The 23260-nt window shown below is 40.6% G+C and overlaps 1 protein-coding gene across 1 annotated transcript in view; it reads right to left on the bottom strand.

Moving 5' to 3' along the window:
* dusp8a (dual specificity phosphatase 8a) overlaps positions 1-23020 on the bottom strand; it is a 386719-nt gene extending 363699 nt beyond the window's left edge. The window contains exon 1 of the mRNA XM_039736580.1: positions 22639-23020. The gene's annotated coding sequence lies outside the window, so the exon portion shown is untranslated. The remainder of the gene's footprint in view (positions 1-22638) is intronic.
* Positions 23021-23260: the final 240 nt, after the last annotated feature.

Consider the following 23260-nt stretch of genomic DNA (forward strand, 5'->3'; position numbering starts at 1 on the left):
AACTTTTGGACGTCAAGTACCACCTGAGGTTAAGTGAGTGGCGTTGCTTACCACCCGCACCTTGTTGAAAGGGAGGGAGAGCTGTAAGGGGGGGAGTTCATGTCTAAACTGCCCCAAAATCTGAATAAAAGTTAAATAACTGGAAGAAAATATGCATAAAATTAATGAAAAAATTTGCGCATGTACATAAATTGATAATTTCCACCCCAAAACTAAATCCTGCCTTTGGCCTGTATGTGACGCAGTTACCGAAGACGAAAATGTATCGGCTTTGTGCTTAGATCTAGTGACTATGATGCGATACAGCGGCAGTGCACGTATAACAACAAACGCGAGCGGTTTCTGTGAGGCAGAGTTACCGAAGACTAAATAGTGTCGGTGTTGTGCTTTCATCTAGTGACCAAAACCTCAAACAGTGAAGAAGTAGAAGTTGACTTTCGCGAAATGGAATTATAGTAGCGTTAAATGAACTAAATACTGATTCGAATAATAGGTTTTATTTATTCAGATGATGAAATTTCACACCACACTAAATTTGGGAATCCACGTATTATTGTATTTAAACAGTTTCATTGGTTTTTGCTCACAACAGGCTTGTCATAAAGGGTTTTGCACAGATAAATTAAATTTCAGGGACTGTGATGCGTACCACCTGAAAAGGCTCAGCGTACCACAGTTTGGGAACCGCTGCATTAAGGAATGGCTTTCTTAGTGCTACTTATTCTGTCAAATTTGGATTCATTGGCTTATAAGACTTTCTTCCAGTCTGTATTATTCCACAGCGTTGTTTTCAAAGCCTTATTTTGCTCTTTAAAGAATGTCTTTCAACTGCCACTCGCCCTGTCAAACCTGCAGCACAAAGTCTCCTTTTGACAGTACAAACTGACGCTTGCTTTTTACAACCTGCATCCTGTTAAGCTGTATTAAAGCTGTTGTGCTGTGAGGCGCTTGTGATCACGTAAGCTGGCGACCCTCAGAAACTAGTCTTCTGATTGGCTGGTGACTTTGGCTCTGCTAGATCTCCTCCTATCAGAGTTTCCTCCAGTTTCCAATCACCTTTGGATTGTGTAAGACACCACTGACTGACTCACTGACACGTGGATTCTTCTTGCAGTGTCTCTAAATGAAAGGCCTGCACTTCTAAGGGTCATAACGCTCGCTCTCTTTTCATTTAATTGTACTTTTCTTGCCATTATCATTGGAATATATCCAAGTAGGAATTCAGAGAGGTGTAGTAACACAGTCTGGTTCAACTCAGCTTTAAGACACACAGAGGATTTTTAAGTAATCAACAGAAGTTGGGACACCTGTACAAATTGTTTGCTTCAACTTGCAAGGCTTCATTTACTTTAATTGCTGCACATCTGTAGGTTGTAACCAATTAGTTGTTCCCGTATTTTTAATAAATTTACAAAAACCTCAAGTAAATTTTTTTCATGTTGTCATTATGGGGTGTTGTGTGTAGAATACTGAGGAAAAAAATTAATTTAATCCATTTTGGAATAAGGCTGTAACATAACAAAATGTGGAAAAAGTGATGCGCTGTGAATACTTTCCGGATGCACCGTATACTGTATATATAGACTCCAATGTCTGTCCATCTGTCCACTTTCACAACAGAACTACTTAACGGATTTGCTTGAACATACCAGTTGATTTTGCGACTTCTCTCATTGCAGAATGTATCATGTTCACTTCTGGTACCGATTTATTTGCGTGAATCCGAGACAGAGGCTGCAGGCCAAGGGGAGAGGGGTGTGGCCCTCCTCATACACGCACCAGCCTCGGGGCGTATCTTGCATCCATTTAGCTAGCGAATGAGAGAACTACTTAATGGATTTAGATCGGGTTTTTTTTCTAGAATTTGCGTGAACAATCGGGTTAATTTTGTGAGTTTTCTCATTGCGCTATGTATCATAGTTTGCTTGCGGTACTGATTTATTTGCGCCAATCCGAGAGTAGATGGGGTGGGGACCTCCTCACTCACGCACCTCTTAACGAATTTAGATTGCGTTTTTTTTCTACAATTTGCTTGAACATTCCAGTTAATTTTGTGACTTCTCTCATCGTGCTAAGCATCATAGTTTGCTTCCTGGAGCGATATATTCGCGCTAATCGGAGAAAGACACAGCGGGCCGAGAGGAGGGGGGTGGTGACCTCCTCACTCACACATCTCCACTTAGCTTGCAAATGAGAAAACTACTTAAAGGATTTACATTGGGTTTTTTTTTCTAGAATTTGCTTGAACATTCCGGTTGATTTTGCGACTTCTCTCATTGCGCTAAGTATCATAGTTCGCTTGCGGTACTGATTTATTTGCGTGAATCCGAGACAGAGGCTGCGGGCCAAGGGGAGAGGGGTGTGGCCCTCCTCATACACACACCACCTAGCCGTTTAGCTAGCGAATGACAGAACTACTTAATGGATTTAGATCGGGTTTTTTTTCTAGAATTTGCGTGAACAATCGGGTTAATTTCTTCTAACTTTTCTAATTGTGCTATGTATCATAAGTTTGCTTGCGGTACTGATTTATTTGCGCCAATCCGAGAGAGACGCATTGGGCCGAGAAGATGGGGTGGGGACCTCCTCACTCACGCACCTCCACTTAGCTGGAGAATGACAGAACTACTTAACGAATTTAGATTGGGTTTTTTTCTACAATTTGCTTGAACATTCCAGTTAATTTTGTGACTTCTCTCATCGTACTAAGCATCATAGTTTTCTTGCTGTAGCGATATATTCGTGCTAATCCAAGAGAGAGGCTGCGGGCCGAGGGGAGGGGGTAAGCGTGACGTCAGGAGTGGGGAGCCAGGCACTGTTCTGTGTCACTACTATGCAGGCGGAGCTGCAGGGGACGGCTAGTTTGTAAAATTCTGTAATTTTCTTTTTCCAGGTTTTACAAAAACCTAAACTTAAAATTTAAACCTCTGGCAGTTTAATGATTACCTTTTCACCATTTTGGTCATGCATTGCACTTAAACTGATCACATCTGAAGACAAACTGAGGTGTTCTAAAATTTTTGACCTGTAGTGTATGTATGTTACATGGAGATAATTTAGTGTCGGCCCCCCAATATGGCCTTTAATATTTTCATGCCGCTTTTATAGGCATTCTTTTTCTTGAATCCATTACTCACTAATGAGCACTTTACTGTATCTGAGGCAGCAGTACTTCATTATTCAGTGTCTTCTGCCTGCATCTCTGACCTTCTCATTATTAATTGTCACTATTGGGCTAGAATTAGAGGGCTGATTGAAAAGTAATGAGGCAAATTTCTTTTTTTTTATTATTTAGAACCTAAAAACAAAATAAGCAAAATTAGCTTCCTCACCCAAAACTTTATGATAAAGGAATGCCTTTGGGGCAGCAGGCCACAGGTTCTGTGTCACCCAACTAATGGTCACTTATCACGAACACTGTCACAGTCATCAAAATATGACTTCTTGCAACAAACCCAGTTGTTTCAGACCATTAGCAGCTTTATACCTTTTCACGATGACATAGCTAAGGCCTGTCTATTTAAAGCAAGCTTTTCCGCAAGCTGTTGCAACCAAAAAAATATATTCTATGTCTATCCAGTAGATGGCAGCACCATAGAGAAACGGCAGCAAACACCGCCAGCAATGGCAGCTGCATAATGAGGTACGAGTTCTCTCGTATGTCACACTCTGACAGGCCCAATGAGGTACGACTTGACTCATACCTCACATTCAAAGTGTTAAACAAGGACCACCAACTTTGAGACGGGGTGACAGACCATCATTGGACACCCTAATACACACCACCACCACTAGGCCTGTTTAGAGTCACTAATTAACCCAACACACGCATTTTGTAACGTGTAAGAAAACACAACAGACGGCGCATTTCTCCTAAAGCTACACTTCTCCTGGTGGCCCTTCTTTCCTTTCCAGTCTCTGCAACTTGTGGCCTATGGAACCGGACTTAAGACCTGCTTCTTCTGTCACCTTCTGGCTTCTGAAATTCTTACTCGCTGCTTGGTCCCCATTTTGTACAGCTACCTTTATTGTTATATCATGCCCTTCACGGTGTGGACCAATTTTAAAAACAAGCAGTAGTTCAACGAACTCTTAATGTCCTGCCCAGCTCATTTCTGATCCAGTGTTACTCACTGTCCTCCATTTACCTGCCTTGTTTGATTTATAATGCAATGCAAAGCGGTCTGTGGCAGAGGACTTGTGCACTATTGCAATGGACACCACACTGAGAAAAATCATTCTGTTTGACTTATCATATGAAATCTGTTGAATAATAATTATTATTATTTATATTTATATAGCGCTTTTCTCACTACTCAAATCACTTTAGTGATTGGGGAGCCACTTCAACCACCACTAGTGTTTGCCAACCACCTGGATGACGGCAGCCATTTTTATAGCTCACCACAGATGAACTGTTACTGTGTTTCCCCGAAAATAAGAACGGGTCCTATATTAATTTTTGCTCCAAAAGAAGCACTAGGGCTTATTTTCAGGGGATTCTGTCGAAGTGAAAATCGTCAGGTCTTTACCTGAAATGAAGGCTCTAGGATTCAGAGGATAGGCAAACAGAGTATATAGTTTTATTGCAATAAAATAATAACGCAGACTCAACCCAATTCAGCCAAATCGAGTCGAGCCCCGAACAGTTAAAAAAAAATCACAGTTTATATCATCATTTCTTATCATCTTGACCTCGTTTGAAACAATGCCTTTGCTGTCCATTCTGACTCACTTCTGCACCTGGCTACCTGGCTTCCCAAGTTTTCATGGGAACCATTATCATCTTCTGACTCCCTTCTGCAGCTGGTTTCTCACGTGCCCACCATGACCATCAACATTTTTCTGTACTTCGTCAATGGTATCATTCCTTGCTTCCTGGCCTTCAAACAACAGGTGTTTTTATCCCCCCTTCTTTTGTCCTCGGGTAGTTTCTGTACATCATTTTCTTCTTGCTCTATCTTTCCACGTTTCCCAATATTGGTGATTTTGCTTCAAGCTTAACTAGAAAATGCAATATGACTAATATCTTTATTTAACTATTTGCTTGACATGTCTAATTTATGCTAATTTTGATGCTTATAGAAATTGTTAATTACTTTTATGTCTATTTATGCTAATACATACATTTTTCATTTTCCATTATATCTTATATTTATTCATGTACAACAATGTACATTTATCCAAATACTGTGCAGTCATGTCATCTTCTTCTGGAATATCGTCCTAACTCTCCACATTCAAACCCTGAAATTCAGCCTGAATTTCTTGCTACTCCAGCCACTTTCAGGATCCTCCAAGATCAATGTGCGCGCTTCGATGTTTGATGAACGGTTCGATGTGGTGAAGCAAAATGCCGACATACAAATGTATTCATGTTGCTTTTATAATAATAATAATTCTTTGCATTTATATAGTGCTTTTCTCACTACTCAAAGTGCTCAGCAATTGCAGGTTAAGGGCCTTGCTCAAGGGCCCAACAGAGCAGAGTCCATTTTGGCATTTACGGGATTTGAACCGGCAACCTTCCGATTGCCAGTGCAGATCCCTAGCCTTTATATTCAAGCGTCGCATATTCCCCCAAAGTCTCACATACCATCTTCTGTGCCGTCTATTTTTTTTTCACACCTTCGCAATACCATCAGAATGTACGGCGGCGTATTTGAGCCACAAAATAAGGAGATAATGAAAATGTCCATTTTGTGATCTTGTAAAGTGGAAATTTCGACTTTAACCTCATAGTTTACGTTATCATTAAAGGAGACCGTCGTAAACGTCATCTTAAAACCGACCCAGTTGTTAATTGCTACGCGCTTCTGGGGCTTCCTCCTGACCTGACAGCAGCGGCAAACAGCAATAAATTGCCACACAGAACACTTTAACTTTATGATATTCCAGCTCTCTGCACATTTAGAATGCTTAGATTTATACTTGATATCACTTTCATGATGAAATACATTAAAGTATGTATGTTACATTTTACAGATAAATCATTAACTTTGTTTAAATAATGAATACTGTTAATAGTTACACATATGGGGTGGCATGGTGGTAGAGTGGCAGCACTGCTGTCTCGCAGTAAGTCACATCCCTTGTGATCCCTGCCTCGAGTTTGCATGTTTTTCCTGTTGGGTTTGCACAATGTGCTCAGTTTTCCATCCAAAGACACGTAGGTTTGGGGATTTGGTGAAGCTACGATGACGTTAGTGTATTTCTGTGTTTGTGTTCACCTTGCGATGAGCTGATGCCCCGTCCAGGGATTTTGTTTCTGTCTTACGCCGATGCTGCTGGAATGGGCACAACCTCCGAATTGATGGATGTAATTATTAAACATCCTGTTCAGAGATATTGTGGTAAGGTGTCCTCGGAATTTAATGGATGTTTCGGGCACACGTGAAGTATAAACTTGGCCTTAGGCTCCTTACTTTTCAGCTGATGATCTTGACTAGGGCTTATATTACAGAGCAGCCTGAAAATCATGCTAGGGCTTACTTTCACAGTAGGTCTTATTTTCGGGGAAACACAGTAGGTGGTGAAGTGGTGTGAGAGAGAGCGAGACAGAGCCAGGGGATGGTTAGGAGGCCAGAATGACTAGGCCATAGTGGGCAATTTATCCTGGACAGCGGGATACACCCTACTGTTAATGAAGGACACCCAGGATTCTTTTATGATCACTGAGAATAAGGACCTCGGTTTTATGTCTCATCCGAAGGACGGTGCCATGTTTACAGCACAGTGTCCCTGGGGCACTGGGATCCACATTCAGTCTAGAGGGTAAGTGCCCCCTTCTAGCCTCACCAACACCTCTTTTAGTAGCAACCCATAGCTTTTCCTAGATAGGCCCTCCATCCGGGCCTGAACATGCTAAGCCTCAGGTGGATGACGTCTTCTCAAGTAAATGTGGCTGCTGACAAGCTGTACAGAACGGAGGCTACCCCACCCAGTACAGGTACAGGGATACAAAACAGTGGGCAAAGTGGTAAATGTAACAAACTGGTAGCAACACGATCAGACGGAATGAGGCCATGTTAGTGCGGCAGGTCCAAACGCTGGTTTAACTTCATGGCAGACTTTGCTTTCTCTGTGGATTTTGCAAATTCCTGCATTTATATCTATCTATATAAAAAAGCTAAGTGTGGTGTTTGTCTGTCATGTGATTACTCTTCGAACCACTGGGGCTGGAACCTTGATCTTGGTCTTAATCGATAAGCTTATGACATGATACATACTGAAAAGCTAACAATTTACAAAGTTATCAGGATTTGAATCTTTGTTACGGTAAACTCATTCAGAGGGTGACATAATAAAAAAGGAGAAAAAAAGGTCTGCAACATCTGCTAATTGTCAAGCTCACTGCTGAGGCCGCTCATAGTAAGAAGAAGAAGAAGAACAGCAGCACCATCTGCAGAGCGTCGAGTTCTTTAAACAGAATGCACTCATGACAAAGACAGACCCAAACTGCCCTGTGCTCCTGACCTCGCACCAAAATGATCGTTGTGATCACAAACTGTAAAGATACACACCTTGTGATGGTACAAAGAAGAACTCAAGAGGCGACATCTCCGGAACTACAAACCAAACACGGGAGGCACTTCACGGGTGGAGAATTTCGAAAGGTAAGCCTAAATAGAGAGCTACTGAGCAGCCAGCTAATACTCTGGCTCATCAGCATGGCACACATACAACACGATACAGAAAGCAAGACCAATAATGATGGAGAAATGCATGCAACAAACAAGGAGATCATCGAATACTCACAGCTTTGGCCCATATGCAGTCATTGCTTTTACAGCCTTACAAACACAACTTACAACATTTAAATCAGTGATGTAGTAACTGGGGAACGGAAATTTTTCATACTGAAAACAAAAGAATGTGTGGCTAAGATGGAAATGTTCAGCTTGTTCTATACGAATTGGCTTTATGTGAAGACCAGAGGTCTGCTCCCTTCCTACTGAATTTACAAAATATGACTCCTAAAGTCTCAGCACATTTAAATTATTTACACCAAATTGGCATTAAATGAAGAACAGCAGAACCATCCTATAGTCCTACCTGTGGTTTGTTCCTGTCATTTGTTCATTATGGATGTCACATATACTCCACATTAAAGTCGAGAACAACACTAACAGCATATCTCTGAATGTGGGAGGAATCTCAGGAAGAGTTTCAAGATCAGCTAGAATGAGACCACAGACAGGAATTCAAGTGAAGTTCCAGTGCCGCGAGGCAACAATACAGCAAACTGCTTCATCATTCATCACGCCATCATTAATGAATATTCACAATATACACAATCATTGGAATATTTTATAGACAGACAGACAGACCACTATATAAAATAGATAGATAGATAGATAGATAGATAGATAGATAGATAGATAGATAGATAGATAGATAGATAGATAGATAGATAGATATGAAAGGCACTATATAATAAATAGATAGATGTAATTTTATGTATAAATTGTGATGAGCCATTCAGTCCAACACTACTCATCGCTCCTTACTTACCAAATTATTTCAAAATCCCCATCCTTACAGAACTCGTATATACAACACTGCTTGATAACTTGTTCCATGCACCAGTTGCTCTCAGTAGCAACCTCAAAGACAGATGCGCCATGATACATGTCAGGATCCGGTACAGAACTGTACAAAAGGCTCCTGCCTCATCCTCAGTTTTACAACATATTGGCCATTTAACAACACCGTTCCTAACACAATATATTATCAACATGTATTTTACAACATTTTAGCCCAAATGCAAAACATTGCCAGCGTGTTTTATCTTTACAGTTTCAAGCCAAATGAAAAAGGTTATCAGCTCATACTTGTAACACCACAAGGCAAATGAAACACAATATTCTTTTAAATTCATGTAGAACAAATATCGTAAAAAAGAGGCTCGGTCTTACCACACTACTTTCTACAGAATCCATCCCTAAATCTATCCCAGTTGTGAAGCCGTTAATGACATCCACAAAACTCTCTTGATGCACAAGCGCACATTCAAGGGAAAGGATTGTGAAACTGTCCCATCCATTTTGGTTCATTGTTGCATACAAGTAAGTCAGTCCCTTCTTAGGATTTGAGTCTGCAATCTTTAAAAGGGAATGCTCGGTCAGCCACGGTGGAATAACTAAAATCTGGCTAAGGGTGGAGGCCCCTTGTATATCCTGTGGCAGGCAGTGGAACACTAGGAAAAGGGAGTTGATTTGCATAATAGCACACTCAGTTCAAATCATTATGCATTCCCACCTTCTGTAGCCCCACACAACTGTCGCTGGCACTCTTGCCTATATCGTTATAGATAGCGCCTTTTAAAAACCAATGATTTGGCACACAGACCATCCTAGACTCCTGACAAACCCAGGGCCTGGGACAGGAGCTCCAATTCATTCCCCCATCAGCACACCTGCTCACAGACACAGCGTTTGGCATTCAATACCCAATTCTAATAACTCTGACATTCTACACAGATCTTCCTGGGCTGTCCTCTCACATTGTCAATGACACAAAGGTAAGTTTAACTGCTGTTTCCAGATTGTTCCTGTATTGATGTGTGCATGAGTGGGTCCTGGGATGGACTGGCACCCCATCCAGGAAAGGTTCCTGCTTTGTGAGATCTCACAATTTTGTGTTGTTCAGTTTGAAAAAACCAATGCTTGCTGGGAAAGGCTCCAACTTCCTCACAACCCTGCTCAGGATAATGCGGGATTAGAAAATAGATGGATGGATGGAACTTGTACATACTCAACACGCTGTGATACATGATATACAGTATATATAATTCAACATTTAGAAGAGTTTTGAGGAGAACAGACCATTCAGCACAACGAAGGTCTTCAGTCTTTATTCACCTCTCCTGGGCAAAAAGTTTACAAGATCGTCAAAGTTCAACCACACTACTAGAAAACGTATTCTATGTACCATATGTACTCACGTATAACTCGAATCTTGAAACCCGAAACATCGATCCCAAAATCAGACCCCAACTTATACACCCGTTCAAAAATATGACACTTAATTTTTTTTTTTTTCTTGCCTCCTCCAATCTCGTATCACTTTCTCAGATGCATCGAATTTTGTTGCAGCAGCGCAGTTGCCAATTTCTTTCGCTACTTCAAGGCCATTTAATTTAAAACTAGCTTCATATTTTCTTCTGATCGAATGCTCAGAATTGTAGATAAGGAATGCTCTTACGATAAAGGTGTATGAGGGTGTGAGATACAACTAACACAAAACAGTGGAAATGTTGCTTCGGAATAGTTCGGGTATTACCGTGTGCTAACGTAGGCACAATAGAGAGAGACAGAGAGGATAGGAGCACGAGTTGATACAGCGCATTGCCACACACATATAAAAAAAAAAGGCTGTGTGCTCCGTGGTTACACTCTCAAGTGGGCATTAGCATATCGTAATCTCTCGGACCAATAGCGTGAGTTTTCCGCATTCAACTTATACGACCAACATTATAAAAATACCAGAAATTATACTATAAAATAAGTCCCGACTTATCCGCGAATATATATGGTATTTACGATTAGCTGTTTGGATCAAAGCTCATTATTTATTTATTTTTTTTGTATCAGTATACTGCTGCTGGATTATGTGAATTTCCCCTTGGGATTAATAAAGTATCTATCTATCTATCTATCTATCTATCTATCTATCTATCTATCTAACATTTCAAAATTCACCCCTAAGCAGTTTTCATTTGTGTCAGTGTACTCGTGAGTAAATAATTTCAATATGCTCAATACTTGTCTCTCTTCTCTGGATTTTCTCTAATGCTGTTAAGGCTTTTTATGATATGAAGGCCAAAACTACTTTGATTTCTTAATAGTAATAATAATTAATAATTCTTTACATTTATATAGTGCTTTTCTCAATACAGAAAAGTGCTTCAGAGACTAGGGAGCCACTTCAGCCACCATTAATGTGTAGCATCCACGTGAGATGTTGCGACGGCGGCCATTTTATGCCTAACATTAGCTGTTAGGTGCGAGACATAGCCAATCAGAGATCAATCAGTGTTCTTCTAACACACAGCTGGTGACAATAATTGGAAGGCCAAGTGATGATGATAATAATAATAATAATAATAATAATAATAATAAATAACAATTATATAGCACTTTTCTCACGAATCAAAGTCTTTCAGTGAGTGGGGAGCCACTAATGTGTAGCACCCACCTGGATGATGTAAGAACAGACATTATTGCACCAGTACACTCACCACACATTAGCTATTAGATGGTGAAGTGGTGAGAGAGACAGCCAATATGAGACAGCGGATTACTTAGGGGGCCCGAATGACCAGGCTGGGGTGGGGTGGGAAATTTAGCCAGGACATTGGGACACACCCTGCCCTTTACAAAGGATGCCCACTGATTATGACCACAGAGAGTCAGTTTTATGGTTGATTCCAAGGATGGCACAATTTTTACAATACTGTGTCCCCGTCACTGCACTGGGGCATTGGGATCCACATTCAGACCACAGGGTAAGTGCCCCCTACTGTCCTCTCCCATACCACTTATCTGCTACAGTACAGATGTCAGGGTCTGGAAAGCGACAAATCCAGTACGACTCTTACGTCTTTCCCGTGTACTGTACTTTCAAGACTAGTATGATTTGCTAATTTAATCAACTTGTTAGTTAATGATTATTCCAATTCATCTAAATTTAAAGAGTGCAGTGGTCCTAGCACTGATCCGACCAAACTCCCTTCACTTACATCTCTCAGTTTCATGCCTCTACTGTGCTCTGTGCTTAAGTTGCTTCTGCGCTCAGCTTGGCGTAAAAGCTTAAGGCCAAGTATTGCCTGAAGTTTAATGATTACTCTCCCCTCATTTTGTGTAGGACAGAATACCATATTTATTATCAAATATTTAGGCTTCTTCCTTATAAAACTCCTGCGTAGCAGTAAGAACATTAGCACAATCTAGACGAGGGCAGGCCATTCAGCCCAACAAAGCTTGCCAGTCCTATCCACCTTATTGAAAGAGGAGCGGAGCTTTCCTGTAGAAATCCATTCTGACATTTCATTTGGATGCCTGTACTGAGTTCTCCATTTCATCTTTGATAATCACCTCCTTATTTACAAGTATCTCCATACAACTCAGGCCGAGTGATTTATAACGGTCTATCCTTCGAAACATCCATGGTCCATGTTTTTTTTTAAAAAAGGCAAAGTCACTAGAAAATCTGGGTTAAGTGTAGTCCATCCTGGACATTCATATACATTACACCTGTATCTCCTGGTATGTGACGCAAAGGGGTACACAAGAGAAGGAGCTGGGATGTACACAAGCAGCTTGCTTTTACCCCACCAAAGAAGACCATGACCAACCGAATGACTATGATGACCACCAAGTCCCACATCCATGCCTGCACCTTCCAGCTCTTTAAGTACATTAATGGTGCTCCAAACAACAAGACATCATCAAATTTGGACCAGTTAAAAAACCAAACACGCATTCATGGCCTAAAATCCTTTCAATCAAAAGGAAACCATAACATCGGTACCCCAACCATTTTTGATGTCTGTCTAGGTTTGATGTTCGTCCAGGTTTAAAACACTAAGTCCCAATGTCTCAACTGTTTAAGATAGATAGATAGATAGATAGATAGATAGATAGATAGATAGATAGATAGATAGATAGATAGATAGATAGATAGAGTGAAAGGCACTATATAATAGATAGATAGATAGATAGATAGATAGATAGATAGATAGATAGATAGATAGAGTGAAAGGCACTATATAATAGATAGATAGATAGATAGATAGATAGATAGATAGATAGATAGATAGATAGATAGATAGATAGATAGATAGATACTTTATTAATCTCAAGGGGAAATTCACATACTGCAGCAGCAGCATACTGATAAAAAAAAAATTATTAAAGAATGATAAAAATGCAAATATGGCCTGAATATTTGTCTCCAGAGGGACATTTGGCAAATACAGTAGAACTTTATTTATTGTAATTACTGGAGACATAATGCAGTTTGAGACGATTTCATAACAATAAGTTTGCAATTTCCTTATCAATACTTACTGTATTTTTAATTACTGCCTTGTTATTCTTAATGCACCTCTCCTACTCTTTGATTGAAGGAACCCATTAGATAAACGATTATATGCTCGCTCTCTACTTATACAGAACTTTGGGGTACTGTTTTCTATAAAAAGGTGCTATATAAAACCAAGTGAGGTCTTTTACTTTTGAATTGTTAGTGATATTCTTTTGCAGGGGCCTTTCAGTATTTTTCACTTCCTTTTCAATGTTTTCTGTCTCATGAAGAGGCTATGGAGACGGAGTCAAAGTCAAACGCAATTATCGGGTTACCGGAGCCAGAAAAAAATGTACCGACTCCAACCAACTACATGCATTCCTCACTGTTTTTATTTTTCTTTCTATTTATTTATTTTTTTAAAGAGATTCTGTAAAAATCCAAATTTCCCCCTCAGGACAAATAAAGTTCTGTCTATCTATCTGTTACAGACTGCGATTCATATCTACGGTAGCTACCTAAATGCAAATTGTAATATAATGTATATACATATACTAATTCAATAAAAATATTTTTTCTTTTAGCCGTTTGATAAAAATAGTTTATTTTCTTAATCTTATAGATTTGCCTTTTTTGTTTGATGTTACTTGATGTTTACAACAAAAAAATCCCGCACGCACAATGGCATCACTACAGCCTTTAAACCCAAACTTTAACAGGTTAGGGGTGCTAATCAGTCACCAGCTGATTCATGTTGGCAGTGACGAAATGCTTTGCATCTTGTACTGGATGTCATGCGCTTTCATTCAGCATAATACGAGTCTAATTATAAATAGAGGAGTCGGAGTCGGCGGGACCAGAAATTGAGGAGTCGGAGTCCAAGGTTTTGTGTCCCGACTCCAGCGCCCTGGCCACATGATCATATATCTTACTGTTAACACATGGGTCATATTTTCTTACAGATTATACACAGACAGCTTTAATATTTGTGGATTTTGATAATTATTTATTTTTTTAGTCTTGCACATTACTTTTAAACTAGCCCTACATGTAAAAATTTGTCCCACCTTATTTTTTTTTTTATACTTTTTCACATCTGTTCTAATATTCCTTTGTTCCTTTCTTGTATACAAAGTATAGTGAAAGTATTGTAGTCGGCCAAAAATTCAATGTTGAGATTTTGATGAATCTCGACGTTTTAGACCTCCCAGACTTTCTTATATACGAAGTATAGGGAAAATATTGGAATCCTCTAAAATTTCCATTTCGAAACTTTGATGAATCGCGATGTTTTAGATGTCCCTGAGTCTGAAAATACCATTTTTGGAATTATGTCTGCCTGTCTGTGTGTTAGTGTGTGTGTGTGTGTGTGTGTATAAACATGATAACTTGAGTACGCTTTCACTTCGGTCAACCAAATTTTGCATACAAGTATTAAGTACAATGCGTAGATTCTTAGCAACTTTTGAGCTATTTCTGCTAACCAGAAGTGGTACTGTACATTTTATTCATGCAGCTGCAGAGTCCGATTTATTCAATTTAACTTTTATAATAATTGTTCAGTATATTATTCATTTGATTTGATTTGTTGTTGATGGTTCTTTAATGTACATAATATTAAAATATAATCATTGTCTTGCGGTTTACTCCTCAAATATCCATCCCCATATCTGACTGAGTATACAAGTAAGTCTAGGGGACGCCACTCCCGATTTTTTTTAATTCAATGTAATAAACCTATGCAGTGCCATCTGCCAAAGCACCATCAGTTTCAAACTATTTCAATTATTGGCTCCTATCAGGTTCCTTACAGAAGCCCAGCTCATGATGAATACGGTGCACTTTTCACCGACAAGCTCAAGAGTTTTGCACACATCAAAACAGGACTTCCCGCTTGATCGATTTACTGAGTTAGGATGCAGCCACGGCTATGAATGACATTTCTTACGGACTTCACAGACATTAATGGCAGGGCTGTTCGACTCTGATCCTGCAGGGCCGCAGTGGCTGCAGGCTTTCATTCTAACCCTTTTTCTTAATGAATGACCTGCTTTGGCTGCTAATGCTAATTACTTTTCCCTTCATTTTAATTGACTTGCTATTAAAGATTTAGGTCCCTCAATTGTTTATTTATTAATTACAAGACAAACAAAATTAAGAGTCCAACACCTGTGTCCATTACACAATTCACAAAACTAAAGCAAGGTGAAGATCTCGGTAATGTTGATCTTCTAAGGTCCACCAGACACCTTGATGGTGCTCTCTGCTGTGGCAGAATGAGAGCAACAACAAGCCATGGAATTATAAAACAAGTTAAACTGACAACAGAAATCATCTTCTAATTATGAAAACTGTCAGAGTGGAATTGTTGGGAGTTTGAGACCCCCCAGCTTAGCAGGTCATCTGTTGCCTCACTTCATATCTCGTTTTGATGTCACTACACTGGTTACCTGTGTCATTCAGAATTGACTTAAAAATACTGCTTATGGTTTACAAAGCCTTAAATAATCTCGCTCCGTCTTATATATCGGAGTGTCTGACATCTTATATTCCAAATCGTAACCTTAGATCTTCAAATGAGGGTCTGCTTAGAATTCCAAGAGCTAAACTTAAAAGAAGTGGTGAGGCGAGCGGCCTTCTGCTGTTATGCACCTCAAATCTGGAATAGCTGGCCGAGAGAAATTCACCAGGCTGATACGGTGGAGCACACTGCTAAAAACACATTACTGTAACGTGGCTTTCTCATAACTTCATTTTAATTTAATCCTGATGCTCTGCATATTCAAGGAATTATCATTACTATTCATGGTGGCTCCGTAATACATACTGACCCCTGCTCTCTCTTCTGTTCTTTTTCCGGTTATCTGTGTGGTGATCTGCGCCCCCCACCACCTGATCAAAGCACCGTGATGTCCCTACATTGATGGATTAAAGGTCAGAAGTCCATGTGACCGTCATCATCAAGTTCTTCCATGAGAACCCTGAATACAATGAGGACTGATCATTGATGTGAGGTATAATGCCTAGAGGGGGCTGAGTGGTCTTGTGGCCTGATGCCCCTGCAGATTTTATTTTTTCTCTCCAGCCGTCTGGAGTCTTTTTTTGTTTTTTCTGTCCTCCCTGGCCATCGGACCTTACTCTTATTCTATGTTAATTAGTGTTGTCTTCTTCTAATTCTTACTTTGTCTTTCATTTCTCTTTTCTTCATCATGTAAAGCACTTTGAGCTACGTTATTTGTATGAAAAAGTGCTATAAAAATAAATGTTGTTGTTGTTGTTTTTATTTGGCTGCCATTTCAGGAAAAAAAAATAATTAATTAAGAAGTAATTAAAATGAAGGTAAAAGAAGTCGATTAACAGCAGAAATTGGTTACTGATTAAGAAAGTAGCAGGAAGGAAATCCTGCAGCCAACATAGCCCTCCAGGGTCGGAGCTGAAGACCCCTGATTTATGGCATTCTTCTGGATATATAAGAGAAAAGTAAGATGGCTCAGTAAGTCTGATTTCAAACAGGGCATCACAACAATTCTGACGAGAACAGGCCATTCAGCCCAACAAAGTCTGCCAGTCTTCTCCACCTAAGATCTCCAAAATGGCACCACGTCAAGTTCCGAAGGTCCCTAAATTCCTAAAAATGTAAAGGGCGAATAAGGATTTAATGGAGAAGTGAAAGTCAATTAAACACGTGCAGCAAAACGGTTTGTACTACTGGCCAACTGCTCTAGGAGCACAATGCTGTATATTGTGTTCGATTTTCTTCAGTATGTGAGATTAACCAAACGGCAACTGTAAATTCGTAAAAATGGGTAAGCAGGTACATAGAACTTTATTTGTCCCAATGGGGAAATCTGAGCTTTGGTAAGAAGCTAATAAACAAATAAATATTATCTCCAAAAATTCGGACGTGAGTGTCAGTAGGCTTTGCGCCCTAGGAGCTAAGTTACCCGAACTATTCTAGAACATTTCAGTATTTTATTTACCGCACTGGTGCTGATCTTTCTGAACATAAAGTAAGTCATTATGATAGCAATTGACAAGCAGAATTTATAATCCATGGCAGAATTACGGTATTTGAGGGTTCTTCTAGAGCAGGGGTTGCCAAGTCCGGTCATGGAGGACCACCGTGGCTGCAGGTTTTCATTCTAACACTTTTTTTCTTTAACTCTTTGAGGGCTGAATATTTTTTACAAAATAAACATAAGTTTCTGAAAAGCAATGGTTTCACACAGAAATCAACATAAAATGTCTGTTGCTGCATGCTGTGGCTGCCAGTTTGCCAAGAATGTGCGCCAGGCTTGTGGCCAGGCTGTCTTTGCATGGCTGGGACACGGTCACATTCGTTTTCAATCACTTGTATCAAAATCTGAGTCTGACGAGTCATAGTCCAGTTCAGAGATAATAGGCAAAATGTCGTCCACAGAGTATTTTGCTTTACACATTCGCTTTATTCTCTCGCCAGATGCCAGTGCCATTTTTGCTGTTGTTTACAGTCGATTGCCATCGTCAACTCCTCCTTTTGACAAAAGTCGACATCAGCCCTGAAAGAGTTAATGAGTGCCCTGTTTGTGCTGCTGATTAACTTCTTATGAATTCATTTTAATTGAATTGCTTTTTTAAGATTTGTTCCCCTGAATTGCTTCATTTCTTTCCATAAATGGCACCCAAACGGACATAAAATGTGAAGTGAGTGAGCCAACAGAAGACCAACTAAGTCAGGGTCTCAAACTCCAACCAATTTCACTCCAGCCAGCTGCTTAATAAGGCGCCGAGTCTTGTCGTCAATTAAACCCGTTCTTTAATTCTGTGGCTTCTTGTTGTTCTCGTGGTACATTAGCAGACATTTCTGAAATTGTTGATTTTCCCTTTCTAAGAGCACTGGGGGACCTGAGCAGATCTACATTCCTGAGATATTCATCTTTCTATATTTTCAGATATTGTATAATGGACACCAGTTGTTTTGGCTCATTTTGTATCTCATTATTGTTTGGCTGCTAATTAAGGAAAACGAAACAGTTAAGGGGTCTTCAATCAATTCAAATAAGTTCAAAAGAAGTTAATTAGCAGCAGAACCAGATCACTCATTAAGAAAAGGGTTAGAATGAAAACCTGCAGCGACGGCGACCCCTGTTCTTGAGTGCTTCTTCCTCTGGCAAGATTTGGTTCAAAAACTAATCAGCACATCATCATCTCATAACAGGCTTAAATTTCGACTTTTGTATTTTTCCGTCCAGCCTTTTTTAGCTCGAGAGCGTCGTCAAGAAACTGTGACACACACGGACAGACCAATACACAGTCATCATCGAGATATCAATGTTTTCGGTATCGGGAGACCCTAAAACGTCAAGATTCATTGAAAACCGGTGACCGAACTTTTTGACAAATCTAAAGCTTTCGTTCTTCCCCCATAAACGACAGGTTATAGCGGGGGTGGGCGCAAAGCAAAAACAATCCTGTTTAAAATACGCACACGAATTACGGAAAATAAAAAGAGCAGTCGCTGTCACAGTCAGACATTAATAAAGGCATACTGCCGGTAGAATTAAGGAGCCCCAGTAGAATATCTTAAAACACTTCTGCTCAATAATTCGTTAGCTGTAAGTGCGTACTTAATGGTGGTGTGACACAGAAAGGATGTGCAGCGTGCTCATAATGGCTACCAGTTTCTTTCTTCATTCTCTCCCGGGCTACTGCCTCCAGTGAGTTGAGGCGGCCTACATGTGTGCACTGCAGTAAAATGACCCCAACAGGACTGACCCCTGTCACGCACCCACCGCTGGAGAGATTCTAATAAAGTATCTATCTATCTATCTATCTAGTTCTGGCCAACATCTGTGTGACGTTTATACGTTACAAAATTAGAGCAATCAAGACGAGGAAGAGGCCGTTCGGCCCAACAAGCTCTTTAATCCTATTCACCTCGAACAGGGTTGGCAGCGTCGGTCCTGGAGAGCCGCAGTGGCTGCAGGTTTTTGTTCCAACCCACTTTCTTAATGAGAAGTCAATTACTGCTTAAGTGACATTTGAATGCTTCCTTTGAGTGGTCTCGCTTGCTAAGGTTCCCCACCCTTAATTGCTTATTTCAATCTTAAAAAGCTGCATTCAGTGTTTCAATGGCTCCTTATTAGCAAAAAGATGTAAATGACAAAGCAGCCAGCAGTTCTCCATCTAGCGTGTTTCTATTTACATCTCTGTGTGTGTGTCCATCATGCACTGTTTGATTTAATAAAAACTTAAAATGATCCATTTTAGGCTTCAAATCATTTGGATGATATCCTGGGACAGGAAAAAAACCTTACATTGCAGATTAACAAGCCATAGAATTAAACAAGGTCCAAGATTGGCAAGGATTGGTTTATAATTAAGGTGTAGTGGTGGCTCTGAGGCTAGGGATCTGCACTGCCAGTCGGAAGGTTGCCGGTTCGAATCCCGTAAATGCCAATAGGGACTCTGCTCTGTTGGACCCTTGAGCAAGGCCCTTAACCTGCAACTGCTGAGCGCTTTGAGTAGTGAGAAAAGCGCTATATAAATGCAAAGAATTATTATCAGCTAATCTTCACTCCATGGGTGACAGCAGGGCCTTCAGCTGTATAGCGAGTGCCCAGACTCTGGAATGACCTACCGAAATTAATCAGGTCAGCTGACTCCATGAATTCTTTTAAAAAACAACTCAAAACTCATCTGTTCAGAAAGGCTTTTAGCTCTACTTGACTTTATTACCCTTCTCTCAGTTTACCTCCATGTCAAGATGCTCATGTAACCTGTGTGTGTGTGTGCAGACCATCAATTATGTTGTCTGTTAGGCTTTTCTCTGAATTTACTGTCTTAATCTTCTTTATTTGTTTATTTGCTTTGTACAATGCTATATACTGTATACCCTGCCGTTCTCTCTTAAACTCTGTGAAGTGCCTTGAGCATGGGAAAGGTGCTATATAAATAAAATGTATTATTTTTTATTATTAAAGAATTATTATTATTAAGCAATTGGGTTGGAATGAAAACCTGCAGCCGCTGCGGCCCTCCAGGACCGACATTGCCTACCCCTGACCTAGAATGTCTAAAATAACATCAAGTTGAGTTCTCCCTGTTCTTTTGTACAAGTATGTGTTTTCTTTCCAAGACCCCTCCGTCCATCACTGACACCTAGTTTAATAATAATAATAATACATTTTACTTATATAGCAGGGAAGCTACAGTCGATCCCAGCAAGCACTGGATGTCCAGATTACAGAGCAATTCAAAAAGATTCTTCCGATTTCAAAATGATTTATTTCACTTCATATTCCAAATCGTAGCCTTAGATCTTCAAATGAGTGTCTCCTTAGAATTCCAAAAGCTAAACTTAAAAGAAGTGGTGAGGCGTCCTTCTGCTGTTATGCACCTAAAATCTGGAATAGCCTGCCAATAGGAATTCGCCAGGCAAATACAGTGGAGCACTTTAAAAAACTGCTGAAAACACATTACTTTAACATGGCCTTCTCCTAACTTCACTTTAACTTAATCCTGATACTCTATATGTTCAATTCATCATAATAATTATTCATGGTGGCTCTAAAATCCGTACTGACCCCTACTCTCTCTTCTGTTTCTTTTTCCGGTTTCTTTGTGGTGGCGGCCTGCGCCACCACCACCTACTCAAAGCATCATGATGCACCAACATTGATGGACTGAAAGCCAGAAATCTACGTGACCATCATCATCATCAGGTCCTTCCATGAAAACCCTAAATACAAAAAGGACTGTTTGACTTATGCTAGGTAGTTTGCCCAGAGGGGACTGGGTGGTCTCGTGGTCTGGAACCCCTACAGATTTTATTTTTTTCTCCAGCCTTTGGAGTTTTTTGTTTTTCTGTCCACCCTGGCCATCGGACCTTACTCTTATTCTATGTTAATTAATGTTGACTTATGTTTATTTTTTATTGTGTCTTCTATTTTTCTATTCATTTTGTAAAGCACTTTGAGCTACATTTTTTTGTATGAATATGTGCTATATAAATAAATGTTGATTGATTGATTGATTGACTTGTAAATCATAACAGAACAATGCAGTAAATTGTAAACTGTTCAGTGCTCAATATGACCTCCTTCAGCTGTACGGGCAACATCAACACGATAGTCAAATTCACCCCAGACTCAATTGAGCATGTTGTTTTGTGCAAAAGGCTTTCAGTGCAGGGGTTGCAATCTCCTCGTAGACTGAAACTCTGTGACCCCCGTCTTTAAATTGGTATGTGATTGGTTCCTAGATGGCTCATGGCTGTAAAAATATGGCACTTTGAAATCGGATGAAACTTTTTGAATCACCCGTCTTTAAATTGGAACCTCTGATCGAGTGTGGGGGTTTAAATGTGTTCTGAGACAGATTGGCATGCTAGCCTATGTTGCTCCCTGTCTTGTGCCAAGTGTCACCAGGACCATCCACTGCTCCTCACTACTCTGAAGTAAAATTATCCAATTTAAAAAAAAAAACGGTGGATAAACCTGTGAACCTGCCATCACACGTGAGAACTGTGAAGCCCACCTGATAAGTTCAGACAAAACTCTTCCGACTTCCTCTGCCAAGTGATTAAGGGGGTGTTAGGATTCTAATTGGGGGGAAAAACTGATCTGGAGTGTACCGGAGTGAAGGGAACAAAACGGTGATGGATGGGACAGATACCTGGGAAGTTAAAAAGGTGCATGGAAGGAACCTGGATGCTACAGAAATGAGAAGGTTGAGATTAATGTGAGGAGTAACAAAGTTTGGAAAGATCAGGAGTGTGGGAATCAAAGGGCCAGTTAAAACTGGGGAACTCTGCATGAAAAAAATACAAGAAGGTTAAAAGGGATATGGGTATGTAATGGGAACAGAGCTAAAAACACGTAAGGAGATGAATAACGGATATGGAGGTGTCCGGATCGCCAACGAGAAAGTGTATGAAGAAAAGGGTATCAGGCTGGTCGGATATTGCGACCGTACGTGAACGTGGGAAAAGCTTAGGAAGAAGAATACGATTGTATGGAAACCCCCACGTGTTCCCCGACATGTGGTGTGGTGGAGTGGACCCTGCTCATGGAACAAGCAATAACGCTGCAAAACTCCAAACCGTCCATCCAATTTTTCTAACTCGCTTATCCAGTCCAGAATCGCCGCACATGACGCAAAGCGCGACAATAACAAGTCAATCACATGGTAGCATTTCTCTCCTTTGCAAAAGAACCCACCGGCCACCCCCGATTGTGAAGGGGGGGTACTGGTGAACAACGCGATGCTGGCTGGCGCAGATGACAGCTCCCCTTAAACTGGACGCTAAATGAAGTCACTCGGCCGCTCGACGGCCACGCCAGCTTCTTCTCCTTCGTTTTTTTTTTTTCTTTTTCAACCCCGCGCCGCCACCCCCTCCTTCTCCCGGGGGATCACACGCGTCGATCGCCACAGCTGACGGAGAGGCCGCCCCTCGACACCCCCAAAACGGAGCGGCACTCCCGCAACACCTCACACAGATACAAGCTCTTCTTCATTTCACAGGCGCTTCAATAAACACCCCCCGTCTTCCACCCCCCAACCAAAATAAAAGCAGCAGCTTATTTTTTTTTTATTATTTCAATGACCACACTGAAAATTAAAACTCACCTCCTCTCCACGCTTCCTGGGTTGCCGTGGCGCTAATTTCCACACCTCATATCCCCCCTCCGCATTTGGAAAGGCTGTCTGTTTATTTTAATGTTTACAAATGGTGGTTTAGGAGATCAATGGGTGGGAAAAACGCTAGAAGTCTGAGCGGTGCGCTTATTGGTTTGGGTCAGAAATGCAATTGAGAAGAGAAAAAAAAAATCACAAAACGAAAGGAAGGAAAAAAAACACCTCGACGAAACTGATTATCATAAATCCCCCCTTGTGTTTAGTAGCTGCAGTGGCGGAGATTGTCGAGATAAGCAATTTGAATTTACAAGGCATTGACGATCCAGGAAAACAGAAGGTGCACTTTGGAACTAAAAATGAACCGAGGATGAGGTCATGCTTCTGAAAAAAAAAAAAATTACAGGCTGACATCACTGGCAGCCAATCACGGCGTGCGCCTCAGGGGCAGGGTGACGTCATACGCAGATTAAAGGGAAAAGGCCGCTTCTCGGAGCGACGGCGAGCTTCTTAAAGAGAAACACCTGCTTGGTTTCGCGCCGGGCCCACGCTTGACTGCGCGCACGCGTTCGCCGGGCACGGCTCGTCTCGTTTAGAAAAAGCAAAAAAAACAGGC

Source organism: Polypterus senegalus, chromosome 1 (assembly GCF_016835505.1).
Source record: "Polypterus senegalus isolate Bchr_013 chromosome 1, ASM1683550v1, whole genome shotgun sequence".
Classification (NCBI taxonomy): Eukaryota; Metazoa; Chordata; class Cladistia; order Polypteriformes; family Polypteridae; genus Polypterus; species Polypterus senegalus.